The sequence below is a fragment of the Ursus americanus genome, chromosome 2 (assembly GCF_024610735.1).
Source record: "Ursus americanus isolate L20-20 chromosome 2, mUrsAme1.1.p, whole genome shotgun sequence".
NCBI classification, from domain to species: Eukaryota; Metazoa; Chordata; class Mammalia; order Carnivora; family Ursidae; genus Ursus; species Ursus americanus.
Window position 1 is genome coordinate 20,365,190 of NC_142128.1, and position 27,480 is coordinate 20,392,669.

The 27,480-nt window shown below is 46.0% G+C and overlaps 1 pseudogene across 2 annotated transcripts in view; it reads left to right on the forward strand.

Moving 5' to 3' along the window:
* Window positions 1-27,480, forward strand: part of LOC148110499 (thyroid receptor-interacting protein 11 pseudogene) — a 157,759-nt pseudogene that overhangs the window by 113,441 nt on the left and 16,838 nt on the right. For both annotated transcript variants that reach the window (XR_015727425.1, XR_015727422.1), the window contains one exon: window positions 12,065-12,160. The product of XR_015727425.1 is annotated as a thyroid receptor-interacting protein 11 pseudogene, transcript variant X3 (transcript). The remainder of the gene's footprint in view (window positions 1-12,064; window positions 12,161-27,480) is intronic.

Below are 27,480 nucleotides of genomic sequence, written 5' to 3' on the forward strand. Positions count from 1 at the left end.
TAAGATGAAGATATTTGCCTCAAAATTTTATGGGAGATGTGGGGATGGGCCATGTGTTGAGAATTATTTAAGTTAATGATGGGAGTTGCTTATACTATTCTCTCTACTTGGGTGTACGTGTCTCTGTATGTGTATAGAGTATATATGTGTGTGTACGTATGTGTGTATATCCTGTGCAGTTGTTAATTTCCATAACAAAAGTTGGCAAGCTTGCTACAGGAAAGGTAGAGACTGTTCTGGGAGCAGCGTGGCAGCAGCACGTGACGCCTGGTGCCAGCATGTGGGGAGGGTGGACAAGCTGAGTCGGTGGGTTTGCAGGAGTGGCTGCAGGGGCATCCTTACCACGCTCGGTCTGTAGTACGATGTTGGCCATGTCTGGCTGCCTAGCCTCTCCTTATCCCTTTTTTTTTTGTTTTTGTTTCTTGTCTTGTTCTTTGGACTTCCTAATATCCTTTCAAGAAATTCTTTTTCTGTTTAATTAAGAATCAGTTTCTGTGAAGATAAGAATTGTGACTTCTACAAGAGAAGAATAAAGCAGGTGAATAGAGAAAAGGTGATGTGCGAGAGCATGGGAGGAGAGAGAGGAATTAAGAGAAACATGTATATAAAAATGTATATGTAATTTATATATATAGCAAAAGTTTTAGTATACACACACAGTATATATATATATATATTTGAGAAAAAGAGGATCCCATGGTTTCTGTTTCTCTTGTTCTTATCTTCTCTCCCTCTCTAGACCAAGGTTTAATTCTTGTCCAGGGTTACTATGAGATACCCCCATATTTCTTTATATAATAAACTCTCCTTTTTGTTTAAACAAATACAAGTGGTCTTCTGTCACCTACCACCCTAAGAAGCTCAGCGGAGATTAGATGATGACGTGCTCACCTAACCACCTTTTTGCTCTACCTGCCTTTGCTCACGCCTGTGCAGATGTTCCACAAATATCTGTTTAATGGAGACATGGTTGTCGTTTGTCTCCAGACGAGGAATGAATGTGCTCTCCATGGCAGCAGAGGCATTCTGGTATTCTTGGCATTTCAAATAATCATTGTAAGGGGACACACTTACTGAGAGTTCATTCTGATGTATATGCCCGTCTCTCGTGAGTTTTGCCAGCACGCTTCAGTCTCTCGGAACATCCCTGACTGTAGGGTCCTCAGTCCATGGGTGTGCGAGGCACAAGGAATGAATGAATCCGGCGGGGCCCCTTGAGAGACAGCTTGCCGGCCTCTCCTGGTGGGTCCTGTTCCGATGGACACAACCCATTCCAACTTCATTGATTGAGCTGGTATATGAGGTAGAAGAATGTACAGGCAGGGTAGCCTAAGCTTTCAGAGAACAGGCTTTGTGTCAGATAGCCTTAGATGATAACCCTAACTCTACCCCATGCTCCTGTGTTTCCTCAGGCAAGTTAGTTAACTTCTCTATGCCTTGGTTTCCTAGCCTGTAAAATGGACTGTTTTAAGGATTAAATGGAAAACAATATGTATACACACATACAGACAAAGAGAAGGTGGCACACGGGGAGCACTCTAGAAAATTTTTTTTATTATTATTATTACTAAACATTGTGGCTAGTATTATCCTAGGGAAGTTCTTCCTGTGTAAAGACCACGAAGCAGGAGATGCTCAGTGCAGAAGATGGTAAACCTTTTGGCCCCTTCAGGGCCCTGCGGTTCCCATGATGCCACTTGCTCATCAGCTCAGTGATCTCATGCTTGGGTGACCCCATCTGGGCCACCACATGAACTTTGCAGCACTGGTAGCTCCCAGGGGCCTGGTCTGGTGGGGGAAGGTGTGTGTGTGGGCTCTTGGGTCCTGGCTACCTGGACTCCACCACCTTCTACCTGTGACACTTGGGACCTAATCACCCTGTGACAGGAAAATAATTCAGGCTATCCCATGAGCTTGTTGTTGCCAAGTAGATGGAATGATACATGTAAAATGCCTGGCACATGATGGGAGGTGTGTCAAGGCATGTTTCACCTCATTCCACTTACGTATTCTTTTTCCTAGCTTCCAGAACAACCCATTTCTACCCAAGAGGTCTTTTATCTGATTCCCATTGTTTTGTGTTTTGGAGAGGGGTACTGCACAGTTCCTTCAAGTTCGCCCAATATGAAGGAATAAGTGGCAGACCCCTTGCTCACACAAAGCACTACTTCGGATCATTTGTCTTTGGAGTCAACAAGTGAAAACCCATGGGTCTTGAGACTTACTCTCTTTGGCTCACGTAGTGTTTTTAAAATGGGGAAATTCCACCCTTCACTTGAGCTGAGTTCTGGATGGTCCTTCCAGACACGGCAAATGGCTTTGTTCCCCCACAGTTCCCACCGCTCTTTATTAATCCCTCATCAACATCCACTTCCCTTCTTATACCTGGCTAGTCCCTGTAGGTATTTGAGATCCTGTCCGTGGAGGTTTGAAAACACGACTTCAAATCCTTTAACAGTCCTCCCATCAGGAAGTCAAGCTGTGTCCCCTCCTCTTGTCCCTGGGTGGGCTTGTGACTGCTTTGACTAATAGACTATGGCAGAAGTGACACTCTGTGATTTTGAGCCTCGTGGTTGATAAAAGGCAAAGCTTCTACCTTGTCACCTTGAGGCACTTGCTCTGGGGGAAGCCAGCTGTGATGTAAGATATGGAACTACCCTAAGACTGCCGTGTTGGAGGGGCCATGGGAGGTATGCCTGGGGATGGTCCCCACTGAGCTACCAGCTGACAGCCAGCATCGACTGCCAGCCCTGTGTGTACTCCATGCTGGAACCATCCCTGGCCCTCATTGAGCCTTCGGATGATTATAGCACCGTGAGTCATTCATCCAACAAATTATTGAGCATCTAGTCTGTGCTAAGCATTTGATAGGTGTTGTAACTTTTGTAATAAAACAAAGTAGATGAAGATCTTGACCCTTAAGGAGCTTACGTTCTTGAGGAAAAGAGAAAATTACAGACAAGGAGGTACATGTTGTCTATCAGGTGCCAGTAAGGGCTATGGAGGGAAATGAAGCAGGGGAGGGAAATCAGTCTTGAGGCACAGAGGAGGGTTCTAGGTGGCTTCGGGAGTATCTGAAGCGTATTTGAGTTAAAGAACCGCAGTCAGAACAACAGTCACTGTCGTGTGAGTGCGTACCACGTACGGCCTTGTATATGTCTGCCTGCACTTACATTTCCCAACAACCCCAAGTGGTTGGCATGGTTTTACCCATTTTGCAGATGAGGGAAGTGGGGCTTGGAGAGGTTCAGCCCCTCACCAGAAGACATGTCATGGGAATGTGGGAGAGCGGGAGAAGCAACCAAGACGGCTGCCTCCCACAGTCTGCTTTCCGCTGAACTGCTCTGTATTTTGTAGAGCTCCGTTGTCAGTGTGGTGAATCAGAAATCTCTGATGCATGTCACTCCTCCGTGCAATGTGAAGTGAGGAACAAAAGGGAGAAAGACAAGAGAAAAATGATTCCCTTTGGAGAAGAAACAGGAAATGAAGGGACACACTTGAAAGATTATGTATTTAATGTTTATGCCTCTTTCTCTTGTCCCTCAAGTTCAGTTTAGCCTCACTGTCGAAGCCGACAATTTATGAGGATCTTGGGCAGGTAACTGCTTGAAACGTCCCTGTGGCTCTAGCCGTAGCAGGCAATTCATCCAAAAGGTTGTGGGGTTTTTAGGGTAAAAAGTGCTGTGTATGGACCTGAAGCAGACTGTCCTTCCACTTCAGGTTACTCTCTAAGAGAAAGGGAAGTGATCAATCCCCTTGTTCCCCATCCCCAGGCTTGGGTCTGAATCTCTCCAAGTCCCGTGACCATTCCGACGTTGTCTCTTCCTTGGGCTACCTATCTCTCCCTCTCTTTCCTCCCTTGGCCATAGGAGAGAAGACAGCACCACTTTTGTGTATTCCCTGTATATCATTGAGAGTTAGGTTTTCTGGAAGGGAAAAGCCTTGGGTAGAGGACAAGATAGTGAGAGAAGCTTCCTTGGAAAACGTAAAAGTGACTGAGGTGCTATTGGCAGGGAGGATTCTGGGCCAGGATTAAACCTCCTCCCCACCATAGTCAGGTGGAGTCACTAATGGCTGCCAGACTGTTCTGGCCGTGTTGCATATCTTGTCCTCCTTAGTTGTCCAACCACTTGTGAGGGAGGCATAGTTATTAGCCTCATTGGAATGCTGGGTCAGCTGAATCTCAGGGAGATAAGGTGACTTGCTGAAGGCCATACTGTTAGGTGAGTAAGTTGAGGAAAAGACATTCCAAGTGTAGGAAACCTCATGAGTAAAAGCGGGGAAGTGAGAACCCGCTGTGCTGCTGCAGGGAACTGGGCATGGCTGGAGCGCCAGATGTGGGGAAGGGAAGGGCAGGGGATGAGTTTAGGAAGGACTTTGGGTGCTCTGACCCGAAAGACAGTGGGAGTCCCTGAGGGATTTTGAAGTGGGGAGTGACCCCATTTAATTTGCTTTTTCAGAGCATTCCAGAGGATCGGCTGCAGGAGGACCCGAGTAGAGACAGAGTGACCCCAGAGAAGGAAGATCTTGTCTTAGGGATCATGGCAGGCAGTGCAGCGGGTTTGAAGCCAAACGTGATAAGGTCTGGGTGCTCAAGGAAGACACAGCCCCCTGGGGAAGAAGAGGCCTGCATGGGAGGGAAAATGACGCGGTACGGTGCCCAGGCTCAGACGCATAGAGCGTCCAGCCTGGAACACCTGCTCACCCAGGTATAGGTGCCAAGTCACATATGCAGGGAGCAGTGTATTCAGATCAGATCGGATAGGATCAATAGATTGTTCCAGTTCTGCCTTGGTCAATTGAACTACATGAGTTAGCTTCCTAAAGTCCTGCTTTATTATTACTGCTCTCTCTTCCCACGGGGCATATGTGTGTGTTAGGATAAGGGACCAACATCGTAGTCACTGAACCAGGAGAGAAACCTTATTTTTATCTGGGCGATGCTACCTGCCTCCAGCACTCAGAAAACAATTCTGCAGTTTTTGTCATCAGGCAGATCTGATTTCAAGTCCACGCCCTGCCACATGACTCAATGACCTTAAATAGATCACCTCATTTCTGTGTCCTTGGTTTCCTTACATATAAAATGGGGATCATTAGGCTGTATTCTTCCTAGGGTGTTGTAAAGATGAGATAATGTGTATACGTTCTCTCAGAACATAGCATGAAGTGTAGAATGAATATTAAGCGTGTTTCTTGCCTTGTCATTCGTGGCCTTATTCCCAGTAGGATAGTTTGGGTTCACATCCTGACATCATCCCCAAGCCTTGAGAGCTGTTTTGTTTCTATATAGATTTCAGTGAACACGAGAGAACCCAAAAACATGACCAAACAGACTTGAGGTGTCCTCAGTGGTCTGGAGCCTCCAATTCCCAGGAAAGGTTCAAAGGTCCCCAAGGGGGCATAGTCCACCTGGCACTAGCTCAGGAGCACGCTGGGACTCAGTGCCGCATGACACTTGTCACTGCGGTACTGCCACAGCTGAGTTTCCCAGCTGGGCTCATTAATCACACCAGCCACTGACCCACAAACAACGGAGCTGAGGCTCTTTGCCAGGCATCCGGGACAAATACGGCTCTTGCTTACTGTCCTTGGTTTCAGCAGACTAGGGGGAGAAGGAGAAGCAAACTTCTCCCTTTCCATGGAGTGGGTCATTGTGAGATGTAGAGCATGGATCAGCTTCCAACTTCACGTAGCTCAGAACCTCAGCCCTTGCTTCCTTCCACCCTGTCTGTCTACTGCACTGTAGCAAATGCTGACCTGCCGGGATATGTTTGACGGGGCTGAGAGGGAGGAAAGGGAAAAAGGGAACCAAGTTTATATCCCCTATCTTCTCACATATTCACCATAAGTTAATTCCAGGTTTTCCCAAGTATCCATAACCACCCTATGTTATAGGTACTATCATTCCCATTCCCACTTTCATTTTTTTTACTATGTTACTCAGCATACAGTACATCATTAGCTTTTGATGTGTGTTCCATGAGTCATTGTTTGCGTATAACACGCAGTGCGTACTTACAAGCCCCATATGGCTACCCCGTTGGAGAGTGCAGGGTATGGAAGAGTGTTTCCACCATCACAGAACCTTCTCTTTGATTGCTCTGCTCAAGTAGGAGTAGGCAGGAAGTAGACAACACATCCAAAGAGCTAAAGCAACGGGCTGTTCCTCCAAGTGTGGCGTCTGCTGTGAAATAAGACTCTCAGGCCCTGCCCAGACCTACAGAATCAGAGTTTCAGGTTGGGGGTGGTGATGGGGGGGAGAGCAGGAATCTGTATTTTCACAAGCCTTCCAGGTGATTCTTCTGCACATTAAACTCTAAGAAGTACTGAAGAGAGTTTAATAAAGGGACTGCGGTTGAGTTGAGGGCTGGGTGGAGAGAAACAGCAAAGGACAGAGAAACAGTAGGAACTAGCAGAGAGGAAAGCAGAGAGTATTAGTGGGACCCAAGGACAGCTGGAGCCCTGGGAGGCAGCTGAGGGACACGGTGGGTCCAGAGCTGGGCTAAGGCAGGAAGGCCGGGGGGCGCGGGGAGGGAATACCCTCACCCCTCTCTCTTCTGCCCTCTGGCTTTTCACTGGAGTCCCTGTTGCCTCCAACCAGCCAAAGGCTAGAGGACGAAGAAGCCTCTTCTGCACAGAGCAGGGCAGAGGGCAGTGGAGAATGGATCTGAAGGGACAAATGAAATTGCGCTGGCACGTGGTTTTGAGGTGTTAGCTGTGTTTTGAAAATACACATTTGATCTATAAATGTATAACTATTAACATTAAAAAGATGTTCCTACCCTTCCAAATCCCCTTAGTTACAACATCTCAGGGAACCATGTTATTAACAGTGAGGTCTCTCCAGACAATTTTAAGAAGGGAAATATCCACTGTTAATGTTTCTTTCCAATTTATTTTTCCCTCCCCTCCCTTTCTATCCTCTTCTTTTTCTCTGCCTTCCTCTTCCCCACTCTCTTCCTCTCTTTTTTCTTTCTCTCCTCTATCTGTCTTTACATTATGTAACAATATGATGGCAAATAAAGTGTCATGTCCTAGCTTTTTCACTTAACATTGGGTTTTGCACATGTCCTTGTGCCCTTAAGGATTCTCTGAAAACATGTTTTTCAGTGGCTGTGCAGACGGTTTAAAGATGATTGTTATTGTGAGCTGTGTCAAATCCTTTTGGGAAGTAGGTGGTGTACAATGCAGAAATGATAAATGAAAAGCAAGTTGTTCTTAATTTTACTCTCAGCCTCTAAAGTGCAGTAGCTTTTGGTGGATCTGTTTCTCCAAAGCCACAGAAATAGAGGGATAGTGACAGTGACCATACAGGAGCCACGAGGTAGAAGGGCGTTGAACAGGGGGTTCATGCCAGGTTCTGCCTAGCGTGTGCCCGTGTGACTTCAGATGACGGTGCTCAGACCAGCTGAGGTTCAGGGTCCCCTTTAGTTCCACCTCTGCTTTCTGATACACATCCAGTGCCCTTGCAGGTAGAAAAAAGCCCCGTTTCAGGGACTGCCCACCTCTTCCCTCACACCCTGGTCCCAGGCACCATCATCCGTCACCTGGACAACAGCAATTCCCTCGCTTCAGTGGTCTCCTCCGGCCACTCTTGCCCTCCGTCTTTCCCCACAAGGCAGCTGGTGTGATCTGTTAATGACTGTCAGATAATCGCACTCATCTTACTGCTCCTTGTCATGGAGAATGAGGCCCCACAGGATCAGGTGCCCCACCACCTCTCTGATCTCACCTCCTGCGTCTGCCTTGCTCACTCCATCCCTGCCAAATCCATCAGCCATGTTCCCACTCAAGAGCCTTTACACCTGCTCTTCCATCTGCTCGGAATGCTGTTCCATCACGTTTCCTCAGAGCTTGTGTCTCTCGAGAGAGGTCTTTTTCTGACCTCTGTCAATAACATAGCCCCAGTTCCCATCATTCCCTATTCCTTTCTGTTCTATTTTCTTTCATGGCACTTTTCCTGCACATGATATCCATAGGGGCTTATTTACTTACTATTTGTCCATCTCCACTGGCATGTAAGTTCCATAGAAAGGAACTTGGTCTGTTTTATTCATTGCTATATTCACTGCACTTTGAAGTGAAATTCATAAATGCTCAGTAAAGTGCACTCTGTGGGAAGCCAGTATGTATTTATTGAATGAATGAATGAGTGCATGAATGAAAAAATCCTTCTGAGGAAGGTCAGTGTTCAGCAGGGAAAGATGCACAAACGTGTCAGCTTCATGGTTGGCACAGATGGATTGATGCTCAGCCCCTGCTTAGGGCGTGGATATTTTATACAAAAGCTATGACAGCACTCTCTCTGTCATTCCTCCTTCTATTCCCTCAGGCCACCTCGTGATGGCTCCTGGCATCCCCGCAGCTCTTTGCCCCAGTTCTGATTCTCTTCTTTCTCACCCCTGTCCCATCCAGGAGTCTGTGATCCCCCCTGCACGTCACAGACAATGGTGATAAGAATTTTTCTTGTTTCCGTGGCATTGAGTGGCTTACAATGCCATCTCCCGCGCGTGATCTCCTGTACTGCTGCCAGAGTTGCTAGAAGTAGGAGCTCATGTCCTCATTCTAGTCACGTGTTCAAGCGCCACCATTTCTTGAGCACCCACGCTGGCGGGGACTAGGGACAGTGACAGATAGGCAGAGATGGTTCCTGCTGTCATATAGCCCAAAATCTGGCAGGGGAGACAGACATGAAGCACATAATGGGATCAGTGTTTCCTAATATGACAGTGGTCCTAAGTCCTGTGGGGGGGAAATGGGTACCACTTATTGAGTATCTCCACGCCTTTCGTCGTTAATATCATCCTATCCTCCCATCAGCCCTCCGATGTCAAGTTTTCTGAGTAAGCAGACGCTCTCACTCATCTCTACTTTCCTGCAAGGGTTCTGAACAATGTGTTTCTACATACCATGAACAAGAGCCAGAGGACAGTTGGGAGGGTGAGAGGTGGGCAGGGGAGGAGGCATGGGTCACAGAGTATGGCCCGGATGGGAACGGTGGACTGTCTTCCACACTGGGTGCAGGCAGAGCTGGTCGGCTTGGAGGCTGGCTTTCACTTCTGCCTGGGAGCTGGCCACATGGAGGCCCAGGGAGAAAAGAACAGGAAGAGGGAATGTCTGTGCCTCTCTCCACTGAGGCTAGAGTATCATCCAGCCTACTCTGACAAGTAAGACCCCGTCTCCATCTTGCAGACGAGGAGGAGAAAGTGGAGAGAAAGCACTGTTAGGAGCCGTCCGCTGGGTCTATCGCATAATGCAGAAGAAAGCCCGTTTGCCTTTCAGTGTAGTGACCTGCAGCTGCACTTGGCCCAGTGAAGATTAGATGAGCCATTTCTCCACTTCCGGGATTGGGTGACCCACAGATGATGGGTACAGAAGGGCAGGAATTCTCTTCTCCCTTGAAGAAGAGTCCAGATATGTGAGCAGAGTGGGGAAGAAACTCTCACTGGAAACATTGTCTAGATTTGTTCCTCTCTGTGATTGCATTAACAGGCTAACCCAGCAGTCGCTTGGAGTATAGTTCTGCTCCTCGGGGGAGGCTCAGAGGCAGAACTAGGCAATTCTGCTGCTACTTTCAGGAGAATTCCCTCCTAACACATCCTCGTGTGTTTTGCTGCAATCATTTGAATGGGTGGTTCAGCTCTTGCCCACCAGGATTCTCTGAAATGGAGCTTGACCACTCATTCCTTCATTCAGCGAAGGCTCTCCACGTGAAGAGGCTGAAAATTCCCTCTCTGTTCCAAGACCCACCTCAAATTGTACCCAGTGATATTGTCCAACGTAGGTTTCTTGTGATGTACTCTGTCCCAAATGGAAACCATGTAACTTTTCCATTTCTGGAAATGGGTCCATTTCTGGAAATGGGTCCATTTCTGGGTTCTCTATTCTGTTCTGTTCCATTGGTCTATGTGTCTGTTTTTGTGCCAGTACCATGCTGTCTTGGTGATCACAGCTTTGTAGTACAGCTCGAAATCCGGCATTGTGATGCCCCCAGCTTTGTTTTTCCTTTTCATCAGTTCCTTGGAGATTCGGGGCCTTTTCTGTTTCCATACAAATTTAAGGACTATTTGTTCCAGTTCTTTGAAAAATGTCCTCGGTATTTTGATCGGGATAGCATTGAAAGCGTAGATTGCTCTGGGTAGCATGGACATTTTAACTATGTTAATTCTTCCGATCCATGAGCATGGAATATTTTTCCATCTTTTTATGTCTTCCTCAATGTCTTTCAAGAGTGATTTATAGTTTCTGGAATATAGGTCCTTTACGTCTGTGGTTAAGTTAATTCCAAGGTAACGTATGGTTTTTGGTGCTATTGTAAATGGGATGGATTCCCTAATTTCTCTTTCTTCGGTCTCGTTATTTGTGTATAGAAATGCAACTGATTTCTGAGCATTGATATTGTATCCCGCCACGTTACTGAATTGCTCTATAACTTCTTATAGTTTGGGAGTGGCTTCTTTTGGGTTTTCCATATAGAGTATCATGTCATCTGCAAAGAGAGACATTTTGACACTTTGCCGAGTTGGATACCTTTGATCCCTTTTTGTCGTCTGATTGCTGTTGCAAGGACTTCTAGTAATATGTTGAATAATAGTGGCGAAGAGTGGGCATCCTTGTCGTGTTCCTGATCTTAAGGGAAAGGTTTCCAGCTTTTCCACATTGAGAATAATATTTGCAGTAGGCTTTTCATAGATGGCTTTTATGAGATTGAGAAATGTACCCTCTATTCCTACACTCTAAAGGGTTTTAATCAGGAAAGGATGCTGTATTTTGTCAAATGCTTTTTCGGCATCGATTGAGAGGATCATATGGTTCCTGAGTCTTTTCTTGTTGATATGATATATCACGCTGATTGATTTGCGAATATTGAAGCACACTTGCATCCCAGGTATGAATCCCACTTGATCATGATGGATAATCCTTTTAATGTACTGTTGGATTCTATTAGCAAGTATCTTGTTGAGGATTTTGGCGTCCATATTCATTAGGGAAATCGGTCTGTAATTCTCCTTTTTGAGGGGGTCTTTGCCTGGTTTGGGGATCAAGGTAATATTGGCCTCATAGAATGAGTTTGGTAGCTTTCCTTCTGTTTTGAGGCCACACTTTTAATCACTAGACCTCATGTCTCTGTTGGTGGGGATCAATTAACAGACTTAGTGTTATCTGGGAAAGGAGGAAACACAGAAAATAGGAAAAATAAGACAATGCCCATAGTTTATGCTTTGTTAGGATACTAGGTCACTTTGTACCACCTGTGTAGAATTTAAGAAACATGAATTTCAACTCAGTTGGAGAAAATCTCCCATGAAGAGGTTGTGCCCCTCTGCCCCCCTCATTCTGGGGAAAGATCCGTCTATATGTTGTTGCCTGCCTGTTTTTCCATAGCGTGGAGCTTGTCTAGGTTATTCATGCTGGTCTTCCTGCCACAATTGGGTGTGTTCTGAGGGAGCATCCAGTCTCCAGGTCTTGCTTGAGGTTTTCTTCTTCCCTTTATAGTCTTTCCTATTTTTCTTAAAGATTTTATTTATTTGTGCGAGAAAGAGAGAGAGAGCGAGTGAGCAGAAGCAGGGGGAGGGAGAAGCAGGCTCTCCATTGAGCAGGGAGCCAGACGCGGGGCCCTATCCCAGGATCCTGGGGTCATGACCTGAGTCAAAGGTGGACGCTTAACAGACTGAGCCACTGAGCGTCCCTGTAGTCCTTCCTAATTAAAGCCTCCAGTGCCCATTTCTCTTTGGGTCTGTCGAGGAAACCCGGCCGCCCTCCCCCACTTCTCCCTCAGCCATAGATACCGTGTTTGAACAACTTTCTAAGCAATGCTTGATGCCTCACATTCTGCAAGGGCCCTGTTACCTTTGTTTATCTGTATTTTTCCATCTTCAGCTGTATCTCAGGGGTTTGGGTGAATTCAGGGAAAGTTGATCGCTCAATGGGAAATTTAGCAAACTGGCTTTCAGGGAATTGGTTGTTGTTAAACTAAGTGTTTGGTGTACTGGTTTGTCTGTGTATTGGCCTGATTCCATATCTCATAGCTCATCAACTCTTGGTCTTTCTCCTTTGGAAGGAAGGAAAGAAGAAAAGGAAGGAAGAAAAAAAAAGAGAGAAGAAGAAAGAAAGGAAGGAAAGAAGAAGGGAGAAAGGAAGGACCGTCATCCCTGAGGTAAAAGTACTTGACTTACTGACTAACAAAAGCCTAGCTCCAGTGTAAAAAGACAAAGGTGTCATATGGACATAGACAATTCCTGACACATTAAAAGTCTCAGCTCTTGTGCTCAGGAAAACCTTTTGTCCCAGGTCATTCTTCCTTTCTCCTTTGCTATACCCACTGTCCATATCCAACTGCCAGACCAAAATCTGCTTCTAAAAGTGCTGAGTGTCTGAGAAAAAGTGGTGCTGGACATATGTTGTTAGAGTTTTTCCTTCACCACAAGCCAAGAAACTCAAGGGTCTGTAAAATTCTTCACAAGGAACTGGAATGGTAAGGGCTTAGTGATGATGATGGTGGTGGTTGTGGTGGGGATGGTGATGACATCAAAGTATATTGAACAAGTATTTATAGAACTCGGGTCATGAACCAGGCTATACGCTCAGCCCTGTGGATGCACAATCGTATAATAACAGCTATAGGTTATTTATTTTTACGGAGTTATATTTGACCTATAACACTGTGTAAGTTTAAGGTGACTGGATGGTTTTATATTGCAATACAGTTGTCGTACTGTTCGCTCACACCTTTACATGTTACATAAGACTTATTTCTTCTAGTATTGGGAACGATTAAGATCTAGTCTCTGGCAAGTGCAATGTTTCTGATATAGTTGTTGCTTATAATCACTGAACTGTGTATTAGGTCTCCGGGACTTGTTTATCCTTCAGTTACAAATATGTGCCTTCAGTGCTTCTCCCATTTCCCACCCCCAGCCCTTGGTAACCACCATTTTACTCTGTGTTTGCAAGTTTGTTTTTTAGGTGCCACATATAGGGGTACCATTTGAGGGCCCCTGGCTGGCTCTGTCGGTAAAGCGTCTAACTCTTGATTTCGGGTCAGGTCATGATCTCAGGGTCGTGAGACTGAGCCCTGCATTGGGCTTCAAGCTCAGTGTAGAGTCTGCTTGAGATTCTCTCTCTCCCACTCCCTCTGCCCTTTCCCCGACTTGCACATGTTCTCTCTCTCTCTCTCCAAATAAATAAAATCTTAAAAAAAAAAAAAAAGGTACCATACAGTATTTGTGTTTCTCTGTCTGACTTATCTTACTTAGCATAATGTCCTCAAGTTCTGTCCTTGTTGTTGTAAATGGCAGAACTTCCTTGTTTCTCATGGCTGGAAAGTAGTTCATTGTAACTGTCCACTACATCTTTGTTCACTCGTCCATGATGGACACTTAGTTTGTTTCCATATCTTGGCTGTTGTGAACAATGCTGCCACAACCATGAGAGTACCTATGTCTCTCTGGTCTTTCACTGAGCACTTAGTACAGCCAAGGACTGTTTTACACTCTTTTTTTTTTTTTAAGATTTTTTTTTAAACTTATTTATTTAACAGAGATAGCCAGCGAGAGAGGGAACACAAGCAGGGGGAGTGGGAGAGGAAGAAGCAGGCTCATAGTGGAAGAGCCCGATGTGGAGCTCGATCCCGTAACGCCGGGATCACGCCCTGAGCCGAAGGCAGGCGCCTAACCGCTGTGCCACCCAGGCGCCCCTGTTTTACACTCTTTACATGGATGAACTCACTTGATTTAACAAGCACCCCAGGAGGAGCCACTGTGACCCTCACTCCAGAGCATGAGGCAAAGGGCAGCCCAGGAGCTGCACACAGTCACACACTAGCAAGTAGGAGAGCAGCTTTTCCAATCCAGTAGTCAGAGTCCAGAATGACTTTCCTGAGCACTGGTGTGTCCTGCCCCCTCCCAGTTCCGCCTGAGCCTGCGGTCTAGCCTGAGGTGGCCGTTTGGGTGGCCAGGCTGAGTGGTGAGGAGTGTGCGGAGCCACAGTGAGGGGGGACTGTCTGAATCCTTTTCTCAGAATCACCATGTCTGAGCAAGGTCTTTAAACGTCACTGAACTGAATAGTGTCCCCCCAGATTGTACTTGGGCAGCCCCCATCCACGATTGTACCATCCAAACAGCCAAGCCATGAAGGGGTGGCTTGTGGTCACTGCCGGATCACCGGATTGTCTCCATTAGGCTTAATGTGTCTTCCTGGGACACTCCAGCAAAAGGACTCTGTGCTGCTTGTCCCCCCGCCCACTTTCTGGGCAGTGCTGAAAACGGGACCCTGGAAATCTGGCCCGATGGTCAGTGGAGGCAGTGATGGTCCCGTCTGTGTGTCAAGGCCGTGCCTTGCTCTGCACCTCGACCTGCGTGGTTGCCGGGATGTTCTCTCCTGGGCTTCCCTGTGCCTTCCCCATCCTTCAGTGCTGAATGCCAAACATTTGGTACCCCAGCCTCTTTAAATGACCCATTTCCAGCCTTGACCTGACACACTGTATATGCACCTCCAGTGGGTGAGGAGACCCATTCAGTCTCCTTCCTCCACCCTGCCAGACCTCCCCGAGTCAGGAGGAAGACCTCGCTGTCCTCTAGTGAGCTCTCTTTCCCCTCCTCTTCCCTCCTTTCCCTCCTCTCCTCTCTCTAGTTTCCAGGCAGCTCCTTCTTGTTGATGATGAGGCCAAATGCCTTGTGCTCTCCTCTCACACCCATGTTCAGTGTCAGCAAATCCTATTGGCTTCCCCTTCAAACACGTCCAGAATCTGACCACTTCTCATCCTCCCTGTCATCATTGCCTGGTCCAGGCCATCATGACAAATCCCTAGATCGTTACAGTCGTCTTCGAAAGGGTCTCCCTGCTTCCACCTCCACTCCCTAAAGGCAGAATGAGTCTTCTAAAAAATGGCATATCCCATCCCTCCTCTGCTTACTGCCCCCAGGCTCCTCACCCATACAAGAGAAAATCCCAAGTGCCCACCTTGACCTACAAGGCTGCACCTCCTCTGACTCTTGCTACCTTCTGGATGCAGGTCCCCCTCACTCCTCCAGTCTTCTGTCCTTCCTGGGAGGTCCTTGAATTTCCTAAGGAGTTTCCTGGCTCAGGGTCTCTATGCTGTTGCCTCTTCCTGGGATATTCTTCTCCTACATGCCCTCAAGACTTCATTTAGTGTCTGCTCAAATATCGCCTTATCCAAGAGCCCATAGTCACATTCTAGCCACTTCCATAGTTTATTTCCCTGCACAACCACAGAATCTTCGGACATATTATACATTTAGGTGTTTGTCTCTGTCTCCCCCTACAGCCCCAATAAAGCTCCACGGAGTGCGAACTTTGTTTCATTCTCTGCTTTATCTCAGGGCCAAGACCAGCACTTGGCACGTGGTGGCTCCTCAGTAAAGGTGCCATAGGGACTTTGATTTGAGAGGCAGGACAGCAGAGTGAGGAGGAGGTAAGGCTCGGCAGCAAATCTTCCAGGGTCTTCATCCTAGTTCTGCTGATCTTGGACAAGTTATTTAGCTTCTTTGTGGCTCAGTTTCTGCGTCTGTAGAAAGGGTATAACAATACCCCAGAAGGTTGTTGGGAGGAGGAAATGAATTACTACCTGTGGGACATGTAGACCAGTGTTTTGCGCATTATAAATGCTCGCTTTGATTATTTTTGAATTCCAGTCTCACCTGGATTGGAGGAAGTTGGGGAAAATCACTTTGATCTTTTTGGACTGCAGTTTTCTGACTCGTACAAACTCCAAGTCCCTGAAATGGCTAAAAGCTTCTTGTGTGATCTGGCCCTGCTTCATCTCACAGTCCTCTCAGCTTCATAGCAGCTCCCGCAGGTTTTCAGTTTCTAGAATGCACCATGCTTTTTCCCATCTCAGAGTCTGCACAGGCGGGTTCCTCTGCCTCCAACACCGTTCTTCTGCCTCTTTATCTGGACCCTACTTACCACTGACATTTCCTGAAGGAGCCTTTCATGGCTCCCGTTCTACATGGAGTCCCTCTGTGTTAAGCCTTTTGCTGTGGTCTGAATGTTTGTCTCCCCCCAGCCCACCTCCCACATTCACATCTTAGAATCCTGATGCCCAATGTGGTGGTGTTAAGAGGTGGGGCCTTTGGGAGGTGATTAGGTCCTGAGGGCGGAGCCCTGATGAATGGCATTAGCGCTCTTAGCAAAGAGGCCCGGAGAACTACCTAGGCCCTTTCACCCTGTGAGGATACACTGAGAAGTCTGTGACTCTGAAGACGGCCCTCACTCGACCATGCTGGCACCCTGATCTTGGACATCCTGTCTCCAGAACTGTGAGAAGTAGATTTCTGTTGTTTCTAAGTCACCAAGTCTGTGGTCTGTGGTATTTTGTTCTAACAGCTCAAATGGACTGAGACACCCTCCTAAGCAGTTTGTACTTCTCACCTACAGCACTTAGGCAAGAACGAATTATTGTGTGCTTAGTTATTGAGGATGTCTGACATCCCAGCTCGACCATAGCCCTCGTAAGGGCAGTGCCCTTCTCTGGGTTACCCACTACCATATATCCCTCGTGCCTGGCCAGTGCCTGCTGGAGAGTAGATGTTGAATAAACACGTAGTGAGTGGATGTTGAAGGCCAGGCTCAATTATTTGAAGACGTCTTCATTTCCAAACCCCTCTGTTTGGGAACAGTTGGGAAGGAATTCAAACAACCTCACTTAATGGGGACAGATTGTTGAAAGCAGTGAAAACAAGCCACTGACATCACTGGTTTTGGATTTTGCCTTCCACCTGGGAATTCTGGGCGATGCGTCCTTTCCCCTACGCTGGTCACATTTGAAACCATTCAGTCCCACGGGAAGCCCACTGTCACGTCTTCCTCCACTCTGGCCCTAAAGATAATCTCTCTAGGCTCAGACAGCAGTTAATTTAAGGTAGCAGTTAAGTGGAACCAAATCGCTCTTTAAATACCATAAGCGATTTAACAGGTTAGTTTTCATCTGCCAAACAAAATTAATCCCCAAAGCTGGAAGAATGCTCCGAGTACATATATGTGTGCCTGTGTGCATTTGTTCCCTTCTGGAAATATATGGAAAGATTTTAACTTTTTTCTCTACGAAGGCTTCCCAGCACACTCAGTAGTGGAGAGAACAGTCTAACAAACTCCCATGAAACCAACACCCAGCCCCAACAACTATATGCGTGTTGCCAAGCTTGTTCCATCTAAATCCCCAAATTCTCTTTTTATTTTCCTGCCTGGAGTTTGCCAAAGTCAATCCCAGATAGCATATCCTTCTATTGCAACATCAAACACAAAGACCTTTCTTTCTCTGTAGGGCTACAATGCCATCAGCACACCCCCAGAAGACCAACAATAATTTTCCAGTAATTTTCAATACTCATTCCGTACTCAACCCTCTGATATGGGAAGTTATGAAGGCCTGGCATGGGTTTATGGAGGTACTCTGTGGAGAGAGAGCCAGCTTCTTCCAGGTCATCCTCAAGGACGGAGAGGATTTTGCCAGGATGCCTGTGGCCCAGTGTGGGAGGGAGATGGAAGTGCCTTTCTCACTTGTCAAATATGCAGGATCAACTGTCAATCATTCCAGCAGGGGAGCTATTATTAGAGCACCTCGAAATACCATTTGTGCTATCTGTGTAGGTCTTTCTGTCTGCCTGACGGTAACTCAGGCAGCTGTCACTCTGTTTGCATATCCATCGTACTAGTCTATACAGGTGTCCACCTATCCAGTTAGTGCTTACGCTTTCTTAAATCTGTTCAGGTGATTGCTCTAAGCTGCCTATTGGTTCCTGTAATTAATCCCCTTCCCAATAATAACTCAAAGCCCATTGGTTTTTGCCTTACCTGCTCACCCAGAGTCTTGGTCTCATGAAATTCTTCCCATCTTCAAACACACTCTACAATTTATTTACTTGATTTACTGCCTCTTGTTATTTCTAGAATGTAAACTCCATATGGAGAGGTCATTGTGGGAAAGACATATAACTTGATAACAGATCAGGAAGGTGATCTGAAAAATCACCTGAAAAGGACTGACTGCGTATCAGGCATGTAGAATGTCAGTGTATTTGGGTTGAATGTGTTAGCAGAGTCAAATAAAGAATGTGTCAATCAAAAAGAGATGGGCAGGAAATTCTGTAGCCACAGAGACAAGAAAGCTTGGGACTCCTGCCATATTCAGCCCAGCATTGTCCAGCTAGGAGGAAATTTTAACTAATAGGAATTTCATTTTTCTTTGAGGTAGAATTTATATGTGCTAAAATCTTCAGTGTTGAATGAGATGACTTTTGACAATTGTACACAACCACTAAACTGAACTATAATACATTTCCTTCACCCCAGAAAATTCCCTCAAGCCTCTTTTCAGTCAATATCCTCCTCCCTTCCAAGTAACCACCTTCTGATATTTTCCTCTTTGGAATACTTTAGCCAAATCCCAGAATTTCACATAAATGGAGCCATCTGGCACATACCCTTTGTGTGAAGTTTCTTTCACTGAGTAATGTCTTTGAGACTTACCCATGCTGGTGGGTATATCGGTGGTTTCTTTATGGGACGCCCGGGTGGCTGAGTCGGTTGAGTGTCTGCCTTTGGCTCAGGTCATGATCTCAGGGTCCTGGGATCAAGTCCCCCATTGAGCTCCTTTCCCCAATGGGCTCCTTGCCCAGCAGGGAGTCTGCTTCTCCCTTTCCCTGCTGCTCCCCCTGCTTGGGTTTTCTCTCTCTCTCTCTCTCTCTCTCTCAGAAAGAAATAAATGAGTAAATTAAATCTTTAAATGGTTTCTTTATATTGCTGACTGTATTTCATTGCATGAATATACTACAATTTGTTTATCCATTCAACTGGTTGTGATTGAATGACGAATTTTTTTATTGCCATAAAATATATAGAACATAGAGGTTACCTACCATTTTAACCATTTTCAAGTGTGCAGGTCCGTGGCATTAAGCACATTCGTGTTATTATGTAACCATCATCACTATCCACTTGTAGAACTTTTTATCACTTTTAACATACACTCTGTACCCCTAAACAATACCTCCCCATTATCCTCACGTTGGAGCCTCTGGTAAGGTCTACTTTCTGTCTGTGTGAATTTGACTACTGTAGGTGATGTCATGTTGACTGGTTTATATTCCTGGGGGGTTGAAACTGCAGTTAGATTAGGGATGAAGTGAGTTTTCGCACTAGTGACTCTATCTTAGGCCTGCTGTCGTCTTTTTAACCATTTCCTCCTTTTGATCCGACTTTCAGCTTCACTGAGCGATGTGACCAGAATTTCCGGTTATTAGGACCACTCTCCACTACTGCTGTGTAGTTCTCGGAGCTTTTGTAGATCCTTTGTGTGGTCACAGGTCATGACATTTTGCTGAATCTCCGTGATAGTCACAGGTTATGACTTCAGGTTCATAGTTTTTGAGTTGGTCATTCTCTTCATTGCATTTCAGATGTCCCCGTCTTAGGGAGACGTTTGCTTGGTGGTTAGTGGTTGTGTACATGCATTTAATGCTTTCGAGAGAATACCACGCACCAAGGAGACTTCTGTGATTATCATAAACAGGATAATTCTCAATGTTTGGAGTGCACTTCAGAACCATAGTCCCCAAGACCCAGACCGATCCAAATCAAGTAAGCCGAAGACCCTGCTGACGGAGTCACCTTGTTAAGCCAAGTGGCTTACTCCATGATCTAATGTACCTGAGTTGTAGCTCCCTCAGAAGTGTTGATCCAGGCATAGCAGGTGGTGTTGGCTACAGCACAAACACCACGTTGCTCAACAAAAAGATAATCAAAGGTGTCCTGTTATTAAGAACAACTTTGGCCAGAGAGTGTAAGGATCTTTGTTAGGTAGCTGTTGTCTTAGCAACGGATTCCACAATATCTTTAAGAATTAAGGAGAGGTTTCTGATCATAATCTCATGTATTTACTCATAACTAGAGAAGTATGTCCCTGCCAAAGGAAACGAATCCTGAGTCATGAATGCCTCCTGATAATTCCTTTCTCACTCAGTGATATAAAGCCAGAAGAGTCAACCAATGAGATGTCTTCAGTTATGGAAAGTAAGGGGCACAGATAACCTAAGAGACATCGCCCGGCGTACACCAGCCATGTGTCTACACGTTCATGGGCCCAAGGGGAATGGTAACCAACAGAGACAAAGAAAAACCCCACCAGGGCACAAACCATTCCCACTAAGGTGTGACTGTGAATGGATTCATTCACAGGGATTGCCATGTTGACCCATTCAAGCCAGGGGTCAGTTAGGTTCTCAGGGCATTCTGTAAGAAAATCTTCTAACCCGAAATGCAGAGTCATTCTAGGTACCTTGCAAGGATGGGTGCTGACGGCGAGGATGTTTAGGAATGGGGGCACGTCTGATCTAGATGATCATGGGAACCTGGGGGTGTAAGTGTACTAAGATTTATGTAGGTATTGGTGTCTAATTGGGTATGTACAGTTCTGATTGAAGAAGGAGAAGAAAGAAGGCACTGGGTGTTCTGGCCATGAGAGTTGAACTCTGTAAGGGACTTCTAAGTCGGTGGGGCGGGGGTGGGGGAATCCATTGTGGTGTCCGGTGACACTGGGAATAGAAGAGAAATTGGTCATAGGGAGGACCAGGGTCTCTAACCTCATGAATGGATTGAAATCTTTGATGACAATTCTAGTAGTCTGCAAAATTACCCCCCTTAGCAAGGGCCTGGGAACATGGAATAGGGCATTATCTTTCCAGGCCAATGACAGAATAAAGGAAAAAAAAGAGAAGAAAAAGGTTTCGTGTTCAGTTAGAGTATGAAGTCTTGATCCGGCATCCTGGGTGGAAGCAGTCTGCCTTGGTGTCAGCTACTTCGTTTCCTCCTCAGTTTTGATGTCGAGGTCTCCAGGGTCCGTATAGGACCAGACGTCAGGTGGAGCCTTGTTTAGCTATGAGACGGGCCCATATTTCAGTGCCTTCTGGTTTTACAGCAGTGCCAGCCGCCAGGAGCACTTGGTGGAGTCTGTTCAACAGGGCTCGAGGGCTGTTTTCCTTTGATGCCGTTTCTGGGATACCCAGTCACCAGGCACCACACTGTGACCAACAGGATCCTTTGAGTTGGAATCTGGGAAGGCTTTTCTAACCTGTTGAGGATAGGCTTTAGCATAACACATTCAAGATTTGGAGTAGCTGTGGAAACTGACAAGGAATAACAAGGGATCAGCGGAAAGTTATATACTGATGAACATGGGTCTACTGGTGACTGTCTCATGTACAGTGAGTTTTTGTTTCCCGAAGGGCGGACCTGTCAATAGTCAGCGAGGCCAGAGACAACATCATAAGCCGAGGGAGTTGGTAGTTTCATCCACTTTAGAGATTTTAAGTTTGAGGGTCCAGTTAGTTCTGTGAACCTTGCCTGATAACTGGGTGATAGGGACAGTGGTCAATGTAAGGCTTTCATTAAGACTTGTATGATTTGTCCAGTGAAGCGGCTGCCTCAATCCCTGGGGATTATGGAAGGTGTACTCCAAGTGGGAAACCTAGTTTCTAACATTTTCTTTGCTACTAATGGCGTCAGTCTTGTGTCAGGGAAAGGCTTCAGCCCATCCAGAAAACATACGGTGATAACAAGAACATATTGATAACCCCTATGAAGTGGCGAATGAGTGAAGTCCATTTGCAGATGTTAAAGGGCCCAGAGAGGGAAGGCTTGAGGCCTCTAGGGACAAAAACAGTTTTTCCAGGATTATGGACCTGATAAGACAGACATTGATGGTGACCTGTTTTTGCAATTTTGTTGAATTCTCCCCACCAATGTTTATTTATAATTTGAGTCATCTTAAATGCACCTTGGTGGGTAAAGGATGAAAATGGGGTTTGCTGCGGGTGCCTGGAAGAACCAAGCGACTATCTTGATTCTCCCGTAATCCCGACTATTTCTTGAAAATACAACCGTCGTGTGCCTATCTTTGTTTCTCTGAGTTGGGAGTAGACTGCGGCCTTGTTGGTGAGGACATCAGGATGGCAAAAGTCTGGTGACAAGGGGTCATTGTTCGCAGAGACAGAATGCACTTCGTGTCCACATGTATCCCAGTCTTTACAGGTTCTGTTGCCACTGCCTCTGCACAAAAGTCAGCTCGTGCTTTCCCTGATCGTCAGGGTCAGTCTTTTTAGTGTGAGCCTCAGTTTTGATCACAGCAATTTTATTTTTATTTTATTTTTAAAACGATAGTATTTATTTGAGAGCGAGCGAGCGCAAGCAGGGGCAACAGGAGAGGGAGAGAGAGAAGCAGGCTCCCTACTGAGCAGGGAGCCCGCCTCGGAGCTGGACCCTGAGATCCTGACCTGAGCCGAAGGCAGATGCTTGACGACTGAGCCACCCAGGCGCCCCTGATCACAGCAATTTTAGACGGTAAAGATTGGCATAAGAAGTTTGTTTACTTGTTGTCCATTTTTGATCGGGGTCCTGGTGGGCGCCAAAGGCATATGGGCTATCCTCATAAATGTTCACAATTTGTCCTTTTGACACCTGGCAGGCTCTGGTGAGGACAGGGAGCGCTGCCTGCTGGGCTGATTCAGCTTGTGGGAGATGTGCCCTCGGGGTAGTTTGTGTTGGGTAGTGACAGCATCAGCAGCTTGGAAAGTGCCTCTTTCAGGTTTCCATCAGGACCCAGCAACAGATCAAATTGGATCAAGATTTAGTCAAAGTGTCTCAAATCAGGACAGGTGTCACGAAATGGGACATCGTTACCGCACGGGCGCGGGGGCCGCCTTCATCAGGCAGGGATAGTAACGGAGCAGGACTAAGAATGTTGCAGCGTTTAAAATGCAGGTTAGGTGGTGAGAGAGAAGGATCTCATAGGAGGGTGGTCTTTTTACAGAGATATGGTGGGTCTGTTGAGAATTACGAAGCCTTTGAACAAACTTGTGGAGTTTGTAAATAAATGTGATTTCTTCAGGTTCGGTCCAGCGAGGCTTCTACTGACTTTGCAGCAGCAGCTGCTGCCTGAGGGGAGCTGGGGCGCGAGCACCGGAAGCAGACCACGCGCTCTCATAGGCCACAGGCCGGTGTTGATGGCCACGTTCCCGTGTGAGCATTGGCAGGGCTTGCTCAGCTCTTTCAGGTACAAATAAGGTGAAAGGTTTCGGTTAGGTAGCGTGAGGACACGTGGTTCTTGGAGGGCTTGCTTTAGTCTTACGAAAGCCTGCTCATATCTGTCTTCCCAAGGAAGGGGTTCAGGGACTGCGATTCTAGTAAGTCCATTGAGTGGAGAAGCCAATAGAGGGGAAATTAGGAACCCCTAGTCTTCAGTAGGCAGCTAGGTCTAGAAATGCATGCAGCTGTCACTTAGCTCTGGACCTAGGAAATTCCTGGATGAGTTTAATCCATTTTGGAGATAGCTGGATTCCTTCCTTGCTTGGATTAAGACTGAGGTAATGAGCAGTGTCTAGAGATCATTGTAATCATTCCTTAGGGACTTTATGTCCCTTTTTAGCTAACTGGTACAGCAAGTAAATGACATCTTTTATGGGCGCCTGCTTGGAAACTGGGCATAGAAGAGATGGTCTGCATAGTGTAAAAGGGTTGATTTCCCGGGGAACTGGAGGGTCCTTAAATCTTGGTGGGGCACTTGGGAGAAATAAGAAGGGGCCTCAGTGAACCCTTGAGGCATGACTGTCCGGGTGTATTGCTGATTGTTCCAACCTATTAAAAGCAAATAGATATTGACTGTTGGAGTCTATGGGAATGCTGGCAGAAGGCTGAACCAAAGTCTACAACAGCAAATCTTTTTGAGTCTGGTGGGACTGGTGACAAAAGGGTGTTTGGGTTTGGAACAACTGTCTTGTTCCTGGCTCTCAAGTGCTGGACAAATCGCCATCCCCGCCCATTCTGTTTCTAGACCGGCAAGATCTGCGTGTTACAGGGGCCTGCCCAGGGAATGATCAGCTCCTGCGAGATCTACTCTGGGTGTTCTACTCTGGGTGTGAGCCTTGTATGGCCTGAGGCTTTAATGGATATGGAGGCTATTTAGGAAGAGGTTTAGTCGCATCTGTCTGAATTTTTAGAGGCCCTGCACTTTTTATTCTCCCAAGGTCAGTATTAGAACAGAGCCCACAGACTTTTGGATACCTCAATTAACTCGGGGAAGCTTTGTCGGAGTTCTTCCTCTTGTATATGAAGGACAGATTGTAAAGAACATAAAAGGTCAAGTTCAGGTTGATCAAGAAATTATAAGGTGGAGGTCTCTAGTGGAAGCAAAGGGTATTAGCCCTTTAAATTTAGGAAGGAGATGTGTAGCTAATAGATACTCCCACCATGGAAACTTTTTTCCCCCCCATTATGAGGGATTTGTTTTCTTACGAGAGCAGCATTTAAAATAGGAAGTGTAGCCCTGGCAGCTACCAGAATTTGGCAAGATTTCTCATTAATTTTAATTTAATTTCTCCTTGGCTGTTCGAGTTATTATTGGTAGCAGTTTCCCAGAGGGTCTCAGGGAGCCCCATCATTTCTGGTGGAGACCTCAATGCAGGATCTCCCTTGGGGGACATTGAGTTGATATTAAGGAATTTCTGTGGCACCTTTGAGGACAATTTTTTTTTTCCAGTGCCCCAGTTGATTACAAAATATCTATTCTTAGGCCAGTGTTTGAACGATGGACCCCTTGCACGTTGAAATGGGAGAGGACCAGGTATTATTTGATGTCTCTGGCCTTGGAGCTATTGTAGCTGTAAAGCCAATAGTTGGGCGGATCTTTGTGTATTGATTTTGTCCCAGGGTCCTTTCAGAGTACCAGACTTTGGTCAGGAGTTTGGTTAGATCAGTGGTCTCCCTTTATATTTGCTGCCTTTTTAATTAATCCGTACATCTTGGGAGAATATCCATTTACAATGGAAAAGCTAGCGTTTATTGTACAGAGTCTGGAATGCTGTAGGAAGAGAGCTTCCAAATCGGTTGGAAAGCCTGCCACAGATTCATCTTTCTTTTGTTTGCTTGGATGATAGAACCCACAGCGTGGGCAGGAAAGACTCTAGGAATGGCTTTGAAAAGATTAGTTGCTCTAGTGCAGGCTTTTCCTGGTCCATTAGAGGAGCATGCTGCAGATCACCCTTGGGATTACACCACTCTGCTTCCTGCACCCCTTTTTGGGCTTCACTAGGTCCTTCCAGCAGGTGTACCAGCTGATAAAGATCTGGCAGCTGGGGTCATAGGCCCTGATGAGGATTCAAAACTCTTAGAAAACTTTTGGGAATCCTCCGTGGGCTTCGGAAATTCTTTAAGTATGGCCCTTAGTTTGGTCTTTGACCAAGGGGTGAAAGCTGAGGAGGATTGCCTACCACCCAGAGCGGTTTCATTTGAAAGGGTAACTGTTTAATCGTCTGTTGATATGGAAAAGCAGTTCAGATAGAATTAGTGAGTCATGAATACTCGAGACGAGAAGGATAAAGGGGAGCAGAAGGAGTTGCATCAGTCCTACCGTCTTTTGTTTTAAGACATTCTTGTGTTTTTACTGTTTCATTAGCCTTTAGTAACGAGGCTTTTCATGAAAGTGTTTTGGAATCTTGAAGCCTTTTGGAAGCTTCTGCATACTAATTAAAATAGGTGTCCCATTCTGTTTAAGTTGGCTAATAGATACTGCTCTCATAATACAACAAATCCCTCATAATGGGGGAGAAAAGAAGTTTCCATGGTGGGAGTATCTATTAGCTAACTTTGAAGTGCCATTCTTCGATGAACAATCTTGTCTAATTGGAATGTTCCCCCTCATGGCCATTGTCATTCTAGGTTGTTTGTAGTTAGATTTGGCCATTTTTGTAATTATTTCTAGCTTCCAGTACCACAGTTTTTAGACATGAAATAGCGGGTGTTCCAGAAAGTGGCAGGCTTGATTTTGTTTTGTTTTGTTTTGTTTGAAGATCCTCTTAGCTAAACCTTTGGGTTTCTAGGATCTGAACTAATACCTAAAGGGGAGGAACCACTGGGATGGGGATTGTGCAGGATTCTACAGTGTACCTGGGTGCATGGAAACTTTCTTGAGTTTGGCTGGTGACCTAGTGTCAATCTAACCTGTTCTGTGACCAAAATCCTAACACGGGAATCTTTGGGTTTGGTGGTAAGTGCTCTAATGGTTCTAAGTGCTTGACCAGTGCCCTCCAACTTTTGCAGCTGTTTGGCCTCTGAGATCCCCATTGGCTATAGCCTCTACCCACACCATTCCAGACAAACCAAATATATGCACTCTAACATATTAGCAGTAACCAAGAGAGGATATCGGATCTTGGCCAAGAAAAGGCCCTGTGTGTACCACTAGCAGTTCCCAATGTGGACCTGGAGGTGTGTGAAAGAATTGAAGCAGCAAACTGTACAGAATGGGGACTGCAGGCTGATTGCAAACAAATGAGGAACTATAGTGGCCACCAGCAGTTCCCAACGTGGAGACTGGGGACAGAAGCAGGGCCTGTGGCTTCCAATCAAATGGGGAATTGTGGCCTGAACTTCCAGTAGCTTCTAACATGGAACTCGTGATTCCAGACAAATGGGGAACTAACTGGACAACCAGTTAGATTGGGAGTTTGGCACAAAGAGAGTGGAGCTCAGAATGAAGTGTGAGCTTACCCACAGCCCTTGGAAACAATGAAAGAGATTGTGAACTCCAAGGGTTTGTGGGGTACGGCGCCTGTGTTTCTTCTTGTCCGTGAAGCTCTTGGAAGTCTCCTTTGGTCCTTCTGATGCCATTAAATCTGTTAAACAACAAAAATTCAACTGAGTAAATTTAAAGAGCAAAGTGGCTTTACTCAACCATTCATGAGACAGGCAGCATCCCCTCTAGCAAGTAGAAAGGAGCTCTGCTGAACTGTGGGAAAGGGAAGGTTTTTAAAGGTGGAAAGGGGTGGAAGAAGGAAATTATTGCCAAAGAATGCCTTGTGTCAGAGAAGGTCACTTTCTTGGGGGGGAACAGAAGGAGTCTAATGGGTGGAATTTCTCATTCGTGCTGGCCAGGTAATTCCACGTTGACTGGTTAACGGTTACGTTCCTAGGCGGTTGAAACTGCATTAGGTTAGGTGTTCAATCTTGGTCTGCTGATGTGGGGATTTAGCACAAGTGACTCCATTGAGGGGATGCTCACTCTTTTTAATACACTGTACAAGTTTTTCACTTTCTTGGTTTAGTTTATTCCTAAATATTTTATTCTTTTTGATGTTATTATAAGTGGAATTATTTCTGAAATTCTTTTTCAAATTGTTCATTTGTAGTGCAAAAGAATGCAACTGATTTCTCTGTGTTGATTTTGTATCCTGCAACTTTGCTGAATTTATTAACTCTAACAATTTTTGTGGGTGTGTACTGGAATCGTTAGGGCATTCCACATGTAAGATTATGTCATATGCAAGCAGAAATAATTTTCCTTCTTCCTTTCCAATTTGGATGCCGTTTCTTTCTTTTTTCCTGCGTAATTGCTCTGGCTAGAATTTCCACTCCTATGTTGAGTAGAAGGGGTAAAAGTGGACCTTTTGGCGTGTTTCTGATCTTAGG